Genomic DNA, 20,164 nt, shown 5'->3' with positions numbered 1-20,164 from the left:
ATAGCTCCAGCAACTCTGACCCTGTGGGTTCTGTCCTTGAGCCAGTTTGCAACCCATCTTCTGACATATGGGTTTACATTTAAGCTGGTGAGTTCGTCTATGATGCCCGAGTGGGGTATTGTGTCAAAGGCTTTTGCAAGGTCAAGGTAGGCTGTGTGAACTGCCTTACCCTCATCAATGGCCTTAGTGACTGTTTCAAAAAAGTTGACCAAGTTCAAAAGGCAGGATCTGCCCTTGACAAAGCCAAATTGGGTAGGATCCAATGTCTGTAGGTCCCCAATGTCTTTGTTTATGAGTTCCATAATGATCCTCTCCATAGCTTTGCAGACCAGGCTCGTCAAGCTTATGGGGTGGTAATTTCCAGGGTCCGTAGAAGCACCGCCTTTGTGAAGTGGGACCACTGTTGCTGTACACCACTCTTTGGGTACGTATCCTGTAGTAAGGCTAAGATTAAACAGTAGCCTTATGTGTGGGTTTAGTTCCTCTTGGAGTTCATGTAGCACACAGCCCGGGACACCATCTGGTCCCATTGATGCTGTGTTTTTAGCTTTAGAGAGGGCGGCTCTCACCTGGGCATCTGAGATGTTAGGGAGGTTACACTCTGCTGGGATAGTTATTTCTCCTTTTGGGGGGGAGGGGGAGGAGAAATTTGCACTGAACCTGTCTACCAGAATGTTGGCAATGTCAGTGGGTTCGGTGTATTTTGTGTCATTTTGGACTAACTCTGAGCATATCTGGGAGTTTCCACCCAGGTTTCTAACATAGCTAAAGAAGGCCTTGTGATTGGCTTTTGTGTCTTTTGCGATTTTTCTCTCAAAGTTGGCCTTGGATGATTTTATGAGTGATCGTAGTTTTTTGCTAGTACTGATCAGAGACGCCTTCCCTTTTAGGGATTTTGCTCTGTCATGTAGTAGCTTCCTCCTCCTGTTGTAAAGTTTGTTTATGGCTGGGGTCCACCAGACCGGGCGCCTGCCTTTGGGGGAATGGGTCTTGGTTTTATTTGGGATTGCATGATCCATGCATTCTTGAAGGTGCCCATAGAAGGCATTTGCAAAGGATTCAGCAGTGTGGGTTGTGGTTTCCATTACAAAAAAGCAAATATACTTAAATCCAGAAGGTAATCGCTTTTTCGAGTTCCTTGCTGCTAACCCATGTTTTTGTTTATTTTTTGAAATTTCAGACACACTGGGTTTAGCAGTATCTTTTGAAGTCTGAGTATAAACAATTTGAAGTATTCTTGAACAAAGTTTGCATATTCAAATGCAGGAGAAACGTTAGACACAGAAATGGGTGTGGTGTCTCTGGGACAGGTGTCAGTATCTTGGTCATCTGGGTTTCAATCATCCAGGTAGCAGACAACTTTTCTGAAGTCTGCCACACATCTAATATCTGGTTATCAGAAGTCTGGGTAGGTGAAGACCCTAACTATATAAAAATAAAATTGGATGCCTTAGACTGGGTTGCCAAAATCTGGATATTTCTAGCAGTTGTAGTATTAACTGTGACAGGAAGGACCTCATACTGAATGACGGGGCACCCACTAATGTAGTTTCAAAGTGGATGCCATTTTAATAACCACATATGCAAGCTACTCAGAAAGTACACTTTCTCCTACTAGCCCCTAGCTAAAGGTGAAAACTTTAAGAAAGATGCAGCCAAGCAAGAGTCTTTACTGTGTAATACTTTAAACCTTCAGTAGTTGAGATCCAGGGGCTATAAGCAAATTACTCCTTAAGAACATACCTGTGTTTCAGCTAGATGGTTTCTGAATGCCCATGACTTTGTACTTTTTAAGTCTTTAAGTGAGCATTCAAGACAATAAAGCCAAACTCCACTTGTAGACATGCATATTTCAGTACAACATAAGTGGATTGTTTGGCTACATTCTAGAAAAGAAGAGCTTGAAATCAAGCCTGAAGTTCATAAACTTGAAGGAACTGGCAGAACATTCCAAACAACATCTAAACCAAAGGATGCAAAGCTCACACAGACAGACCATGTCTACAGCTAGTGGGGTTTGGCTTTATTGGTCTAAGTATACCCTTAAAGACTTAAAAATGAAAAAGTAAAAAGTTATGGGCATCCAGAAGCCATGTAGCTGAAACACTGGTATGTACTTTAGGGGCCATTTGCATATATCCCATGGACCTCCACTGTAGGAAGTTTAAGACTCTAGCATGGCTGGATCTTTCTTGTTGTTTTTAGTGAATGGTTTTCCTTTGTGACCTTTTTACCTTTTGCTTGGAATTTAGTTGAAGGAAAGGGTGATTGGAATAAAAGTAGATGTTCCAGACTGGGAAAGAACAACCATGAAAGGAGGAAATAACAGAACTGAAAGATAATGAGATAGCATTCAAAATGTTCTGGCAGGCTTAGGACTCATTTTGTCACCACTCTGGTCTTGGATATATTCTTGCTCTGTAAAGCTTAATTATTTTAACTATTTGCAGTAAGATACTCTAGATTTCTTTTACTTTTCAAAAATGGTTTAAAAGAAGACTTTGTCCTTAGGGGTAACTGTACAAGGGGTCTATATCAAAATTCTGAAGAGGTACAATCCCAAATGTGAAAACATTGAATGCAAAATATTGAATGGTGAAAATGGCGAAGCCCCAGAACATTGAAATCTTACCTAGGGCAAGATTTTGGTGGGCTGTTCCGTGGCTTCGCTATTTCGTCCACTGTGGTGTGAGAGTTACGGACCTTAGGGTTAGGGTGCAGGTTAAGGTAAGTGGATAGTTAGTAATGTATGTATGGTGTATTGTAGGGTTGTGTTTTGTTAACTGTATGTGTGCATTAATTAGTTTGTTTGTATATAGATTTGTAGGGTATATGTGCGATAGTTACGGAGCTTAGGGTTAGGGTGCGGGTTAAGGTAAGTGGATAGTTAGTAATGTATGTGTTGTTTAGTGTGGGTTTGGGTTTTGTTAAATGTATGTGTGTTGTTTATTTATTTTGGTGTGCTTGTGTTGGGTGTATGTTTCTCGGAACAGCAAATTTTTTTCCTGGGGAAAAAATTTTGCTGTTCTGAGCATTCAATGTTTTCAATATTCAAAATTTCAATTTCGAACATATGGTATTCAACATTTTGGAATTTCGAATATATGATAAAGACCCCTGTAAAAGTATAGAAGAACAGGAAGTAGAAGAAGGGCGGACTTTTTCTGCAACTTTCTGTGCTCATTAGAAGCTTGTAAATGTTAAGCCGCTTCAGAAAAATCACAGTGGATTGTATGTTTATAAATTCACTTTCTAAAAGTCAATTCTAAAATATATAGGACAGTGAATGACTGACAAACTAGCAAGTAAACACTGATTCTGGGCATCAAAAAAGAAATGAGTTGGAGCATATGGTACTCTGTCTTATGTACCCAGGATCCTTTTAATATCCATAGATCAACATTGCTCCTTAGCTTACTCAGGGATCTTCTGCTGTTGGAATGATCAGAATAAAAGACTACTGTCCATCTGATGGCTGACATCTCCATATAATGTTAATTACGAGAGCAGTATTCCTGATGAGCATATGTACAAAGTCAAGTATTCATAAGTCACTAATTTCCCCTGACTTATTTCATTTTTCACCCCTTCTCGGTCTTTATTGTCTTTTTCTGCCTTTTTTATTTTCAGATTATCCACCACCCAAAATAGGGAGTATTTTCTCTGTAAAGTTTTAAAAAATTCTGTTCATTTCTGCTGACAGATGGATAACTGACTTTGTCACCCAACAAAAGAAATCAGCTGGGATCAAGCTATTGTTTTGTTTTGTTTTTTTTTATAAAGTGCAAAACAGCAATTATTTTTTATTTATTTATTTGTTTTTGTAAGCTGTTATGGCATTATGAAGACGAAAGAAGCAAAGTAACCAATCAAGGCAACATGTTGTGCTTATGGGCGTAGTCTAAACATTCACTAAATAAATAAACACGCAAACAAAATCTGTAGTTGCAGAAGGATAGGAAATATTGTCCTGATTTCTAGAACAACCAGGGCATAAGCATCACTAGTTCTAGGTTAGTGACACAGAATAACATCATCAGAGTCTGTACGAAAGTATTTGTCAATTTTACTAAGTAAAGACTAATATTTAGTACCTTATTGGGACAGGTCTTGTTTAAGAAATGCAACATTCCAGAGTGCAACTGGCACTACTTTATTCTCCTCTTACATGTTTTATACATTCAGCTTGCATCAGTATCAGTAAACCATTCCATAACCAAATGTGAGTTATATATTACTATTTACAGTGAAAGTCTGACTGCTCAAGCTGGAAATGCATGTCAAGGGCAACAGTATTTCAATGCAGTTTAATTTTTATTGTGAGGACCTTACTAGGTCATCTTGGAATCTGCATCCAGAAATAATCAGTATCAAATATACTGTCACCAGCCCAATAATTAATCAAAAACTGCCTGTCCCTTTGTTTTGCAGTGCAGTACTCATCTAGCAATCCTAGTGCTGTCGAAAACATACAGGACATGCTGACATCTGCACATTACATAAACAAATGCAATTTTGTAAGTATCCTCCGTGGTGGGAGTTGAACCCAGTGAAATGGAAAATGCAAAAGGAAGAGCATGGCATTGCACAATATGGTCTGAAAAAGGGTATTTTTCGCTCAGTTGGCTTATCGTGCATTACAGGCCCACTGTCTTTTAACACAGACTGCCATCTTCAGGTTGTTTGAGTGATGATAATTTCTAACTTTTTACTGTTGAGATTTGTGTTTCTAATACCCAGCCTGGATTTAAAATTCTGCCTCGGCGGTACTCAGAATTACTTTCTATAACTGATTATCTAATGACTAGTAAGAGATATATAACTACCAGCAGCAAAACATTAATTAACTTCTTCGTTCTTTGTAATAAATAAATAAATACATTTCTCACGAACAAGGCAGAGAGTAAACATGCAAACCTGAACAAACTAGAGCCAAGTATTCAATCTGTAGCACTGGCCCTTTAACATTCTGTTGCTTCAGTCTAGTTAGTTAAAGATATGGATGGAAATAAAACCACACTAAACAAAATGCTGGACATCAGCTGAACAGTCTTCTGTAAATAAACTGAATAAATATACCCACTTGAAAATTCACAGAAGCATACTTGCATTCGTAAACAAGGATTTTACAGTACTGTATTTCTGCTTCTTAGTCTGCTAACTGCCAATTAATATGACTGTTATGCAGAGGCCCTGTTTAAGAACACAAAAAGAAAAAAAAAACTTGACACCCATAATACTGATGGCTGAACAGACTTTAAAAATTATCCTGCATTGTACCATTGCTAATCTTGGGAAAGAAATTTTCTTTTTGATTCATTATACAACAGGGGGTCTTTTTTCTCTTTGCTATACAGAATAAAGTCAGTCTGTATTTAATGGTTATGGTGGGATACGAGGTGAGGGGGATTTGGCAAATGAAGAGGCCCTAGTCCTCCAAAATATTGCTTATTACGTCGTGTGAGTCTACCAACCCACCCCGACCTCATATTCTTCTCCAGGAGTCTGACTCGAATGACAAACTAGCTGATTTTTTCAGTACATTGCTGGGAAATGTAGTGGGTGATAATAGAGATTTCTCTTTCATTTTTTACGCTTGACTTGGTTATTGTTGCCTTTCTTTTCCCGTGATTCCTCCAGAGGATTAGCCCTGACTTCCCCACTATTGGCGGTCAAAGTGTCCCAAACTTGGGATGAGAATTGATAAGGATCAAGGGATTGTCCATTCTGTGCCTTATATATAAGAACTGATTTGTGCCAGAGAAACTCATCAAGTATAGGCAGAGAATAAAGGCAGTGGGGGACATGCATTCACTGAAAGGAGTTCTCCCAAATTGCTTCTAAGGTCTGTCTGAAAAGTAACGCTTGCAGCAATCAATGGCTTTTTGACGGATTACAAATCTTGTGCGAGTCCTGGAGCTACATCCCAGAGTGACAGCAATTTGCATAGGTGCCACTTGGCCTCCAAAGCTTGGCGGGGGAGGGGGAATCAGGCATACTGATTCATTTTTTTTTTTCTGAGCAGGGAAGACAGTGTGGAAAGTTTGTTAATGCAAGTTAGTATATTAACGGCTAGAGCGTGAGGGACAGAGCTCGGATTAAAAAACCTGCCTGTTTTCCTTTCAAGCAGTCTGGCTTTGTATACACTTCATTATCTTGTAGTATTGTACATCCCTGCCATCTCAGTGTGGGATAAAGAAGCAGTGAAGAAATGTGTGCCGGGGGACTGAGAGGCTGGATAAACAGTTTGCATAAATGAAAGCAGACACAGAGACAAACACTGTACCAAACATCACTTGTGAAGAAGTCAATATGGTATGCATTTCAGGAACTGGGGACGAATAATAACACTGTTCCAGGCATGTTCCCTCCAGCCTCCACCAACTCCCCTCTAAGCAACTAATAAAATGTCTAACAAGTTACAGTGTTTACCACAGATGTGTTACCACTCTAGCATTAGCAAACACAATACAGTAGAGGAACAAAAGGGAAGTGCAATTCATTTTCTCACTCACTCACTTACTCACTGTATTACCATATGTAAGAAAAATAACTTGTCTGTATTTATGGCCATCAGGTTGTAAACAAAATGATTGCATCTTGCCTTGGCTTTGAAACAAATTAATTTGAGGACCCACAGAATGTAGATACCAGTAGACATCATGTTTTAAAAAGATCAACGCAACCCAATTACAGTCAGATAACAGGGCTGCATAAGTTACAGTAGCTCACATCAGATCTGGAATTTAAATCATTCTGTGCAATAGATGTAATAATTGTATACAAAATGCCAGCCTGACATAATTGGGACAACTGAACAAGTGCACCACAATAAAACACTGAATCAGACATGCTATTTTTTTGTTAGTTTAGCAAGCTGATTTTTGTTAATCACTTGCTTTTTAGACCAGTGGCAGATTTGAACTTGGAGAAGGGATCCCACTGAGAATGAGTTAAAATGAAATTCAAGGGCAATGACGTCAGATAAGTTCTGTTCAGTTCTGAAAACAAGCAACACAAAAGGAACTTTGACTTACTGCTTCTCACCCTACACTCTCCTGTAACAGCAGAGCTCAGACTTGAATTACTTCTTTGGCTCTCTATCGAAAGCCAGGATGTCTTGTTCCCTAACAAGACACAAAGCTGACTTTTTTCAGCTCTGCTGAACTGAATATAAAACCTCAGTGACAGCCTCCAATCCAGAGCTCATGTGGGGCGGGGGGGGGGGGGGTGTTAGAAAAAGAAGAAAAAAAATCCCTTCTCAGAATCTGTCACAAGTGTAGAATAAGCCAGCCAAGTAGCAAACTCTTAGACATTTTCTGAATTTCTCAAAGCTAAACGTTTTACTTTAGAATTATCTGGCAGCTGCTATATGTTTCTGATGCAGCCACATGACTAAATATGTACCTAAGAGAATCAAAGAAGTGAAGTATTTTCTCTTTTGAAAAGCCAGTCCCATGTATCGGCTGGGTGACTCTTTTATTCATTGTGACTTCTTGAAGCAAATGTGTAACACAAATCAGAACGAAAGAAAAAAGTGATCCATGACCCTGAAATTTCAAAGGAAAAAAATAAATGAGGGGAAAGAGGACAAAATCATAAGGCTGCAGACCTCCTCCCCATCTGCTTGGAATACCCCTGTACTCTTAAGCCTCCTGTGTGCCACTATCCAGTGAGTGAACAGGTCTGAAAGGTGCTGTAGTGTTTCTTAACTTGCCTCCTTTTAAATAACTCTCTGCCTCCTTGTTAGTGGCTAGCCCTGAACTTCTGAAGAGCATTTTTGTGTGAGTCAGGGTTCATTCACTTGGGTTCTATTGTGGGACTCTCTCCTCCTTTCAGCTCACAGTGTGTTACACCAATTAATGGACGACGTGCTGTAAATGTAATGGGCTGAGGAGGGATTGTTTTTGACAAGCAACAAAACACATAGATCCACCCCTTCGATTAGGCCGTTGAAGGGGAGGTTCATGCCGGTCAGTTGGCTGAATGGTTTATGAACTGTAATTCTGGGACTCATGTGAAAGGAAAGGTCTGTTTTTTTTTTTTTTCTGAAAAGGGAAGACAAGCCATATCTGTGAAGACAGAGGGCACCACAGCTTTGCTTTGTCATTAGGAATAAGGTGACCACTAATCTTTTCTGTGAAACTGATCACTCTCTGTCTATATGTAAATATATATATATATATATATATATATATATATATATATATATATATATATATATATATATATATATTTATATACGCATAAAATATTTATGCATATTTATTTGTGCATATGCTGCACACACACTACTCCCCTAAAAATTGAAATGCTGTTGTGGTATGCAACCAAACAAAGCCTAAACCATTCAGATATCACAGCTGAACTATTGCCATCAAATTGTCAAGTCTTCCTGTGAAAAAAGATTTAAATCACATATGAGCTCTTTTCTGATTTTATACTCAAGATTTAGGGGATTCCTGGCACAGTTAAAATATTCTTTTCCCCTTTAGCTCATCTCAGGCTTGAGTCCACATTCCAGTAAGATGATAACCCGTGGTCTTACTAAGGTAAAAACCTATGAACAGTATACAAGAGAAGCATCCTCATTTGGAAGGGAAGGCTAGTAGAGTGCAGGGACAGAAAGCAGTGCACTATAGTTAGCAGCGTGATATATAATAAAGTCAAAGCACTGCAGCATAGAACTGTTTGTAATTGTTATTTTATGTTTTCTTTGTAACCCGGGTGCAGTACTAAGCCAGATGGACCAGTTTTAGGAATGTGTGTTTGAGCCAAATAATGTTTATCTGACTAATAACAGCGCAATAGCGTTAGGTAGTGTTGCCCTTTTTCCAATGTTCTGCGACTATGGAGTTGGTATATGTAAGTTAGGGGTGTGTGTGTGTGGGGGGGGGAGCTTATCCTTTGCAAAAAATAAAATAAAAATCTTATAAGTCCTATTTACTGAAAGTAACATTCAATATTTGTTTTCATTGTTTTGTCTGTCAGACAATAAGCAATCGATAAAATAATCATGAATTCCCATTTTCAGACTTAGCCTGGGAGAGTAATGTAAATAGAAGAAAAGAACAACAGAAATATAAGAAACGATACAAATATAAGAAAAGAACAAACAACATAATGTATAAAAGAACAGAATATGGCTGATTTGACAAGAATAGCAGTATAGTAGCTTAACACTGTACCTCTCGCCCTTACTTTTTTAAATATTTATTTATCCATTGTTGACAGGGTTAGTCTCATTAGGCTAGTAGCCTCTTTTCAGGGGAAACCAGAAGTGGTGTGTGTGTGTGTGTGTGTGTGTGTGTGTGTGTGTGTGTGTGTGTGTGTGTGTGTGTGTGTATGTATGTATGTATGTATATATATATATATATATATATATATATATATATATATATATATATATATATATATGTATAGGTGAAATTTGGCCAAGGCATTGGAGAACTTCCCCTACTCTTTCTGATAGGTGCCATGGGATCTTTTACATCCACCTAAGCTACCACCAAGCCAAGCAGATGGGGTCATGATTTAATGTCTCACCTAAGAGATGACACGTTCAAGAGTGTAGCATCCCCTTATGCTGCACTGCAGTTTTAACAATCCATCTGTCTGGTGTAGGAATCAAATCCATAGCCTTCTGCATCGAAAGCGAGTGTGCTACCTGTTGCACCACTGACGTATTTTTCTTTTCTTTTCACATTTATCCTTTATTTATCAAAAAAGGCAAGGAATGGGGATAGAAGTGAGGGATATGGTAAGATGGTAGTTAGAGAGGAGGTGAGGACAAATTGAATCAAGATAGCAGTGATTAAGGGGTATAAGGATATATTAGAGTTGGGGAAGTAGGGGAACATTATCTGGTGATGTCAAAGGAGGAATAGTATTTACATGCAGCTTTGTCTGAACAGCTTCTCAGTTAGGTTTAAAATTCAGAGGTTCCAATTATCTCAGTGACCTGATGGACATTGCATAAATTAGAGAATGTGGACTCAGAATTAGTTGCTCATTTATATCTGAAACAATACTTTGGTGTGGAAGGAAAAGTCTGGGGAGCAAAAATAAATTACAGTAGCTAATAGTTATGAAGTGGCAGGCACCATTTAAATAATAATGTTACCCACCAGCCTTGACCAAGGTCCAGGTGATGCTGGTTCAGTTAGCAGGCCCAGTGTTGGTGAAGCCAACAGGAGAGGGGTAGGAGTAAGTGGTCAGAGTCAGTTTGCCCATTCTAGGCAGGGGGTAGTGTATACCTTAGTGCAGGACTGATATCTGCAGATCAATCCACAGCTGAATGCTGTATGTGAGAGAAGATATAAGGAGATGCACTTGCAAAGGAAAGCATTACTGTCTAATGTGATACACAACATGTTCAAAAGCATGCACACTCACAGAAGTCCAGCATACCAGGCAGTATATTGTGCCTACTGGCCAAGAGTGGGAAAGGGATTAGGACTAAAAATGAAAAAAATCCCTTACTTCTAAAATAACGATGGCCCATGATCCATCACTCACCTCCTGACTGTTTCTGGTATCCTGAGGTTCTGGGAAACAGACTGAACAGATAGATAACTGGAGGACAGATGCACAATGATCTGTAGGGATTAGGAGATGAAAAGGGCATACAAAAATAGTAAGAATATGTGCATAAAGCAAACAGCAGGGAGTCAATATGTGTTTAGTGCACAAAACCTTGTACATCTGCTACAGACAGCAGATTCTGCTACTGCCTAAGGTCTATGGCCTAGAGATGTAATGGGCATCAGTAAAGCTGCAACCATGACAGTCATGTGATAATGGGCATCAGTGAAGCTGCAACCATGACAGTCATGTGATAATGGGCATCAGTGAAGCTGCAACCATGACAAAGTCATGCGATGGCTCTTCTTCTGAGCCTGATCTTTGTTAGCACAGGTACAAGATTAAATACATGACAATAAAGCTTTTAGCCTGTCCTATAAAAGGTCATTCTTTTAAATCTCATCCTACATATTGTTCACATTTTGCTTTCTGACAGCCAGATGACAGAGAGAGCATTTAAAGGTATAGTAAATAATAATATAAACATTTTTTATAAAATTTTTATAAAGAAATAAAGAATTGTAATGCATAACCAGGAGGTATAACAGGGAGAATAAAAACGGCATGCCATTGTAACAGTGGTAGAAGGGCAGAAGGAATGCAGCCTCTTTTCTCCTTAAAAACAGTCAGGTAAATACTGAAAAATAATTTTAATGATGACTGAAAAATAATAAAGATCACAGACATTAGATACACATATACATATATATTAACAAACAAATGACAAACGTCAGATTTAAACTTAGGTTATTTAGAAGAGCATTTTATTTTATTCTATTTCTAATGACATCACCAGAAAGGTAAATGAAAACCAGACTATCATGAAGCATATTTTTCTTTAGTGCACAAAACTGATGCTATTTTCATACTTAAGAGTGCAATGAATATATTTATAGAGCTAATAAAAGCTGGAGAAATAAAACAGTATTTCATTTGGGCTGGAGACTATCATCTTCTTTCAGCTTTTCCCGGATAGGGGTCGCCACAGCAGATCACCTGTCTGCTCATGATTGGCAGTGGAGTTTTATGGTGTTGAGTTGCCAGCCCAGTGCCCAACCATCCACAGAAGGCACACACATGCACACAGTCATGCTTAGGGCCGATTTAGAGTGTCCAATCCACCTGCAGCATGTCTTTGGGAGGAAACCGGAGCACCCGGAGGAAACCCACACAACCACAGGAAGGACATGCAGACTCCACAAAGAAGGCACCCCAGTCGAGGATTGAACCGGAGAGCCTCTTGCTGTGAGGTGGCAATGCTAACCACTGCACCACCATAGCTGCCCTGGGCTGGAGACTATCTAAATATCTAAAATGCCATTGCAATCATGCTTTCGGCTTCAGCTGCTCTTATACCGACTAGTTGTGCAGTTGTGAGAGTTCCATGAGTGAGCCTGTTTGCTGCGTGTTACTTCTTTATCTTATCTTACCTCTTTACATGAGTTAAGTCATTTACTGTAGCTCACCTCCTAACCTTTCCTTACCTGTCTGCCACATTTTCTGGCCCTTTTTAGTCTTACATTTTTCCTTCCCTTTCTTCTTCACTCCTTTCAATGTATTCTGTAAATAATATTTATTTTCTTCACCCAGTTGTTCTTCTGCTTTCATTTTATCTCATTGTTTATTGTGCATTTTGTGTCCACTTCACTGCTTACTATGATATCTGTCTATGTCCAGTATGACTTTTTTCCTAATGAAGCAATAAATATCTCCCATTCATGACAAATATGTGTTCTGCCCAGCTGAATTTCTATTTGATTATAATAAAGTGCATGGCAGAGTACTTTTTTAGGCATTTGTGCAACCTTTTTTATGTATATTCGGACATATGTCTCTATTTTTAACTTGATATTAATTCAGACTTTATTATATATTTAAAATATGTGTTATGGGTTCTGACTGTAAGGTTTTTGGGATATTCTGCTTTTTTCCTGTTTTCTTTCTTTCCAACCATACGCATTGAAATATGTACTATTCTGTTGTTTTTTTCTTGTTTACTTTCTTTGTCATGATGTTTACCTGTTCAAGTACTGTCTTGAAATGTTTAATTATCTTTTGTTGGACATCTGCCACAATTATTGTTTGTCTTAACTGTACAGTTCACTTATGTATGTTGATCTGAATGTTTTCTTCTTGAAACACCACTGAAAATCAGCTCTTTGCAATGAGACTCCCCTGTTAACAAATAACAGAGATAATCCAGAGGGCCCAAGTGAAGTCTGGTATCCCATCTGTGACCCAGAGTGTGACAGGACTAACAAGAAACAAGGGTATTTGATTAGTCCAGAAAAAAATCACTTTAGCTAGCAGATCTAGGAGACCCTCTCTCTGTTCAAGAACACTCATCCATCTACCTGCTTAACTGAATAAACTACTGGAAACTTCAACAAGGTGTCTTTATTCCTCCCACAGGAAGGTATCAGAGAGTGAGAGTCTCCTAGATCTGTTAAAAACAGACAGATAAGTAATGAGAAGTAACTGGACCTTCACCATCCCACATTACATTTCTCTTTCTGTACTTCTTCCTGTAAGAGATAATTTAATAAATAAACATCTTAGAGATATACTGTGTGACAGAAGGAGAAGACAACATTTGTCAGAGATACATAAATGCTTCAGCTATATTATGTGCTTACATCTGTTACTATATCTGCAACATTTAGGATAATAATATGGCATCAGTGGTGAGGTCAGCAGCACTGTTAACCTGCTCCCCTGTGGCCGCAAACAGTCCAAGAAGAAATTTGTCTATCCCAGGAGTACCGCATATGGAGAGGAAATGTCCTTCACATATTTTTGTTTTTCATTAAGTGTTCTGGAAATCTCTACTAACTCCTGCATTCTGACTTCACAGGCTCTAACATGTGGCCATATGTGTCATTACTCAGCAAATGTGTTCATGCGTGCATGAATGCATCCTTGATATAGTTTTGCTAAGAAACAAGGCATGTTCAGTTATATGCTGAAATATCTGGAAGCAGAAAATATTTATTCAGCTTAGAAATTTCTTTAGCTTACCAGTGATAAACTGAACTCATGCCTTGCCTCTATGTTCACTTTAACTGCATCATACCTAAAATATCTTCACATATAAGTACAATGTACAAATAAATAACATCCAGAAATATGAGCTGGGAGTAAAAGTAAAATAAATAATTAAGAATATCTGCCTTAGTGAATAAAAATACTGTTGCAAAAATGTCTGACCTGATTAAAAATGAATGGTATGATAGTTTTAATGAACCAACCAACAAGTTGAACAAAGAAAATAATGCGTGTGACTCTAACAAGACTCGCTGGGCATTTGTTCCGCTATGTTCCCTTTGACTGCACTTTGCCCAGTGTGTGATCATGTATCCTCGACTGTCACTGCTGCTTAGTGCTTGGTGCACAGTAAAACACACAAATTAATGGAAAATCCCACAAGAATTTCACACAATGCTACAAAACAATATGTCTTTATTCATCTGCAACACTTCCCTTGTTCGAACTGCACGCAGTGCGTAAGAACAGGATATTAAATACTATGAAGTGACAGTCTGCAAAGAGGTAATAAATAAACAAACATGTAAATGCATGTTAGTGAACCAAGAACTAGAATTCCTGTAAAAAAAATCATACCAGTATCTCTACAAACTAAAGAAAATTTGCCTGAAATGTAAAAACTAAAGCCATTAAGATTAGCTGGTGTAGAACTGATTCTGTGTTAAGGAATATTTCACTCATTATCTTCAGTGATGTAATTTTGCTGTGATACTTTTGGTCTTAAAGTAACAAATTCATAAGTGATCCCTAGCTTAAAACTAAGGGTAGATAATTGTGCACTAAATACAATGTGATTCAGAAAAAAAGCAGTTTTAGAGGGCAGATGTACCTGCAGCAGTTTGAAAGCACAAGGCAAACTGGCATAACCAAGTTAAATTGAATTAGAAACAGTTAAGCTGTGGAATAGCCATTTAGCAGAAGAAAAGCATGCCAAGTACAGCTGTAGTATGTTACACATTTAGCAAGTATTTGGGACCACAGAGCGCACCAGAAAACATCTTAATGCTTGCTAATGATTACCTTAGCTTATCAGGAGATTCACAAAGGTATGCTGGGAATCCAGAGAAGATTCTCAGTAATTTAGGTAGATGTCTGTTCTGAGGACCATCACTGATAAGAATTATATGCTCCCAGCCAACAGGGTGGACCGAGAGATTTCTAATCAGTAGGCATGTGACTTCCCAAAGGCAGAGGCCCACTTATACCACTGTTTTAATATTTGACCAGGCTTTGATGCCATAAGGTTGATAGATGTTGGCCTACATGGAACTTTTTCTGTTTAATAATAGTGGGGAAAAGGCATTCACGCTGGTGCACTTTTCTGAATTATTATATAACTTCAGGTATACATCTGTCCTACATAAGTCAAAGTGGCTCAGAAAGATTTAGAGTTTGATAAAGGATTTTGTTTCAAATGGTATGAGAAATGGCATGAGGGAAATGTCCAACAAGCAACAATAAGGTAGGTGTATTGGAGTAGAAAGCATAATTATAGAGCAACCTTCACCTTCCATATCCTAGTTTCCCATGATCCACTCACCTCCTGCATCTTGGGATGCTCTTGAAGCACTTATGTCTAAATGTCATTTTCTTTGACCATACTTTCCGAAACCCCATAAAAGGTTGTTTCATGTTCTGAGTCTTGCACCAGCATGTTGCAAGGCTTTTAAAGAGCTAAACATGAGTCAATGTCAGTTTGTCGATGGACCAAATTGTCAAAACCCATATGATTGACAGTTTGGTTTGTCAAACTGTTCTTACCGAGACTGAAGTACAGTAGGGATCAGGGAATCTGCCCTATTCCCCCACTGTAGAGCGATCTTAGAGATGGTATAAATAATTAGCAGGGGGTATGTGGGTTGCAGGGGGTTTGTCTACCTGAAAAAGAAAACATTGTTTATGTTGCTGGCAGGTGTCGTATACCTTTATGTTAATTTTCTGATTAACTGCATTGTCGACCATACAGTCTTGACCATATGGGTTTCAACAATGTATTTTTTAGATAAACTGACATAGATACACTAAGCACAGCATACATGGAGAGCATCCAGACATATTAGCAGATAAGCAAGTGGTAGCCTGAAAAGGGTAGATGCAGATAGGCATTTGAACATGTACTCACTTACAGGAAGGTATGCAGTGGTGTGCCACAATGAGCTCATTACAATAACTGCAAGCAGAATTTGGCTCACTGAAGGCTAGCTTCTGCAGCTTCATGCAAATTCGTTTTCAAGTGTTTGGTCGATAGTCCATTTGATCACTTTCACATCCAATTAACTTCTTTTCAAAGCTTGCAAGAGGAGCTTTTCTCCACAGACCTTCCATGAAAAGGGACAACTAGTTGCCCAGTCAGACATAGTAAACAAATACAATGCATAAATAAATATTTGTGCCACAGGCAAGCTTGTTATGTAAATCTCTTCAATGGCAACTTGTTCAGGTTCTCTTTGTGCTTGAGACTTAGTCGAGCCCAGCAAAGGAATAGAAAAAAGGGTATGCAAGCACTGTCAAGTATAATTTTCATCGCTAGGAGATGGTGAGCATGGCTCACAGATTTTGGGACTGTGAACGTCTATTGAAATTGTGTTTAGGTAAGCCATATGTATGGACAATATCTCATTCTGAAAAGAAATCGGAAAGTGTAATGGCCAGACAGCCTAATAAAGGATTTTGCCATAGAAGGAACTGCAGTGGTCCATTCAGTCTGCATATGTCACAGCAGTGGTTATAGACAGGGAATGGAAGATGGCAAATTAAGTATTATTGACAAATCTGAAACACAGCTCTTAAAGTCAGCATTTAATATTAGAGCTAATCTGGCTCTCTTTAAGGCAGGGAAGAAACAACACTGGTAGCCAAACTCAAGGGTAAAAGCTAATGTCATCCCAAAACAGATGAGTTTCATCTGCTGGATATAACTAAATTAGCTAGGTTACTAAGGTATATTAATGTCCGTAACACACAAGGAGGTAGTGAAGCAGGATAGCAGATGCAACATACGCTGTTCTCCAAGATGTTATAAAAGGTATCACTACATGGTCACTGTGCAGGTGTTTGGCAAAGTTTGGTTTGTGTGGGTGGAACAAAGTAGTTTGCCAAGAGGCACAGCCCAAATTATGTGAACTGGAGCTCTAGGCAAAGTACTCCATGGTGCCCCATCTCTGTTGCAAATTTGCTCCATACATACCCCCCAATGATCCCTTTTTTTTCTTACCATCCAGGCCACCCCACACCATCCAGGTTACTTCATTGTTTTATCACGCTTTGTCTTATGTTTCAGCTTTTCCTCCATCCTTTTAAAACACCCTAACTGGCCAAAATTGCACCATAACAACTGTGGAGGAAACAAATGAATTAAGTTCTGGTCTTGGGCCCCAAGTTATCAGGTTTCAGATGCTTTGAGCTGTACTTTAGAGATTTTTTTCAACCTTTTATTCCAATGATGGCCTAAACAGTAATCAGGACTAAAGAATGAAATTCAGCCTTATTTTTTCTTTCAATGAACAATGAAGTTACCTAAGGCTTAGTAGTCAAATCTGACAAAGCAGTAATTCTCAATAAACTGAGAAGCCAAATGATTGCTAAAACATATACATTATATCGGAGAATAGTGCCTCAGTTCCTATCCCCTCCCCATGAAAATAATAGTCACTTTCTTAGTACCCTTCTGGTGCTGAATTGGAACGAAAATGAAAGAACAAATGGCCATTGTTATATATCTCAAGTTATCACTCTTATACATATACACAACGTGCTTCCTTACTCCTACCACCACAAAATCAGCCATATTTTGTTTAACCCTCTAATGTTAAACTGGGACAAATGTGAACAGACAAATAGCTGCAGTTATATATTTCAAGTTGTTGCTATCAGATATATATACATAGCATGTCTCCTTACCCCTGTTCTCAAAGGATAGCCACCAGTATACACATCTAATGCTTGATTGTGAGGAAGATGAAAAAACAATGATCCTAGTAATTTATTCCAACATGCTTTTCCCAAATAGTATACTACTCTAGACAAACTATATCAACCTTCTGTGCACACCTCTGAGGTTTGATTATGAGGAATACTAAAGAACTAATGACAACACTGTCCCCCACTACTCACATGAGTTCTAGTGACCTTCTGTGCACTTTAGAGGTCTGATTGTGAGGAAAGTTCAGTAATGACCATACTGTTCCCAGCACCCACACAAGCTATAATAACCATTTGTGCACATCTCTGAGAAAAGCCAATTTTAGACTAGGTCGTTCCCAGGATATCATCAATCTGCATCCAGGTTTATTTCTACAGTCTAGAGTCTGGAAGCCACCAAGCTCCAAAGGTATGGGATCTATTTGATCTGTGATGTATTTAATACAATATTTTTGAATGATAACTACCTGTTAACTGTTCTTTTTTTTTACTGCAAGCCAACAATAGTTGTGCATGTGCCACCCAATATTGTGTGCCCATAAATAAAACTGATGATATATTTTCACAGACAGAAAGATAGACACACATATACACAAACATATACACACAATATATATATATATATATATATAGAGAGAGAGAGAGAGAGAGAGAGAGAGAGAGAGAGAGAGAGAGAATATAAAATGTGTACACACCCCTGTTAAAATGCCAGGTTTTTGTGATACAAAAATTAGACCACAATAAATAATTTCAAAACTTTTCCCACCTTTAATGTGACCTATAACCTGTACAATTCAATTGAAAAACAAACAAATCTGTTAGGGGGAAAAAAAATGTACAATACACTGGTTGCATAAGTTGCACACCCTTAAACTAATACTTTGTTGAAGCACCTTTTGATTTAATTACAGCATTCAGTCTTCTTGGGTAGGAGTCTATCAGCATGGCACATCTTGACTTGGCAATATTTGCCCACTCTTTCTTGCAAAAACACTCCAAATCTGTTAGATTGCGAGTGCATCTCTTGTGCACAGCGCCCTCTTCAGGTCATCCCACAAATTTTATATGGATTTAGATCTGGGCTCTGGCTGGGCCATTCCAAAACTTTAATTTTCTTCTGGTGAAGCCATTCTTTTGTTGATTTTAAATGTTTGCTTGGAGTCATTGTCGTGCTGAAAGGTGAAATTCATTTTCATCTTCAGCTTTCTAGCAAATGCTTGAAGGTTTTGGGCCAAAAGTGACTGATATTTGGAACTGTTGATAATTGCCTCCACCTTGACTAAAGCCCCAGTTTCAGCTGAAGAAAAGCAAATCCAAAGCATGATACTGCCACCACCATGCTTCACTGTGGGGGTGGTGTTCTTTTAGTGATGAAAATTGTTGTTTTTGGGCCAAACGTACCTTATGGAATTGTGGCCAAAAAGTTCAGCCTTGGTCTTATCAGACTATAACACATATTCCCACATGCTTTTAGGAGATGTGATGTATTGTTTTGCAAATTGTAGCCAGGCTTGGATGTTTTTCTGTGTAAGAAAAGGCTTCCATCTTGCAACCCTATCCCATAGTCCAGACATATGTAGAATAAGGGAGATTATTGTCACATGTAGTACACAACTAGAACATGTAGTTCACATCTAGAACAAAAGAGGTTATTGTGCCCCTCTACTCATCAATCATCAGACCCATCATAGAGAACAACGCCCCATGTGGGATGTAGCTTACAAGACACCTGCAACAGCTGGAAAGACCACAGAAGTACCTCACCAAGAGGATTACTGGCCTCAAACATATGCCCTATACTGCCAGACTGAAGAAACTCCAGCTGTATTCAGTCGCATGCTGCTTACTCAGAGGTGATCTCTGCCTGACATACAAAGCAATGTCCAACCCAGAATTGATGGACATGCTCCACCTAAAAAAACAAATCCCCAAGAGCCACACGCTCTAGGGATCTAAACCTCACCACAATGATAAATAGGGTATGCTGGAGGGATAGATTCATGTCCCAGAGACTCCCCGTGCTTTGGAACAGGATCCCAATCTACATTAGGCAGAGCCCCTCACTAACACTCTTCAAGAGAAACCTTGACGAGTGGATGGAAAACAGAAAATTTACCCCGGGGATCACTGCAGTGGCTCTGCTGGACAGAAGCACAGGGAACTAATGGCTCTGCTGGACCGAGGCACAGGGAACTAATCTAAGGGGGCAGCGAAAGCCAACACATTCTGGCTAGGCTTATAGATGCCCTCAGGCAGATAGCCTAGTTCTTACCTATGAACTTATGACCCTATGAACAACCAATACTAGCCAGAAATTCCTGGCAGCTCCTTCAGTGTTGCTGTAGGTCTATTGGCAGCCTCCCTGACCAGTTTTCATTTTGTCTTTTCATCAATTTTGGAGGGATGTCCAATTCTTTGCAATGTCACTGTTGTCCCATATTTTCTCCACATTTTGATGACTGCCTTCACTGTGTTCCATGGTATATCCAATAATGTAGAAATTTTTTGGTACCCTTCTCCTGGCCAGTACCTTTCAACAATGAGATCCCTTTGATGCTTTGTAAGCTCTCTGCAAACCATGGGTTTTGCTGTAGCAGTCAACTGATTAAATGTC

This window comes from Protopterus annectens, chromosome 1.part0 (genome assembly GCF_019279795.1).
Source record: "Protopterus annectens isolate FY-2018-M chromosome 1.part0, PAN1.0, whole genome shotgun sequence".
NCBI classification, from domain to species: Eukaryota; Metazoa; Chordata; order Ceratodontiformes; family Protopteridae; genus Protopterus; species Protopterus annectens.
Note: the sequence above shows the minus strand (reverse complement) of the source record.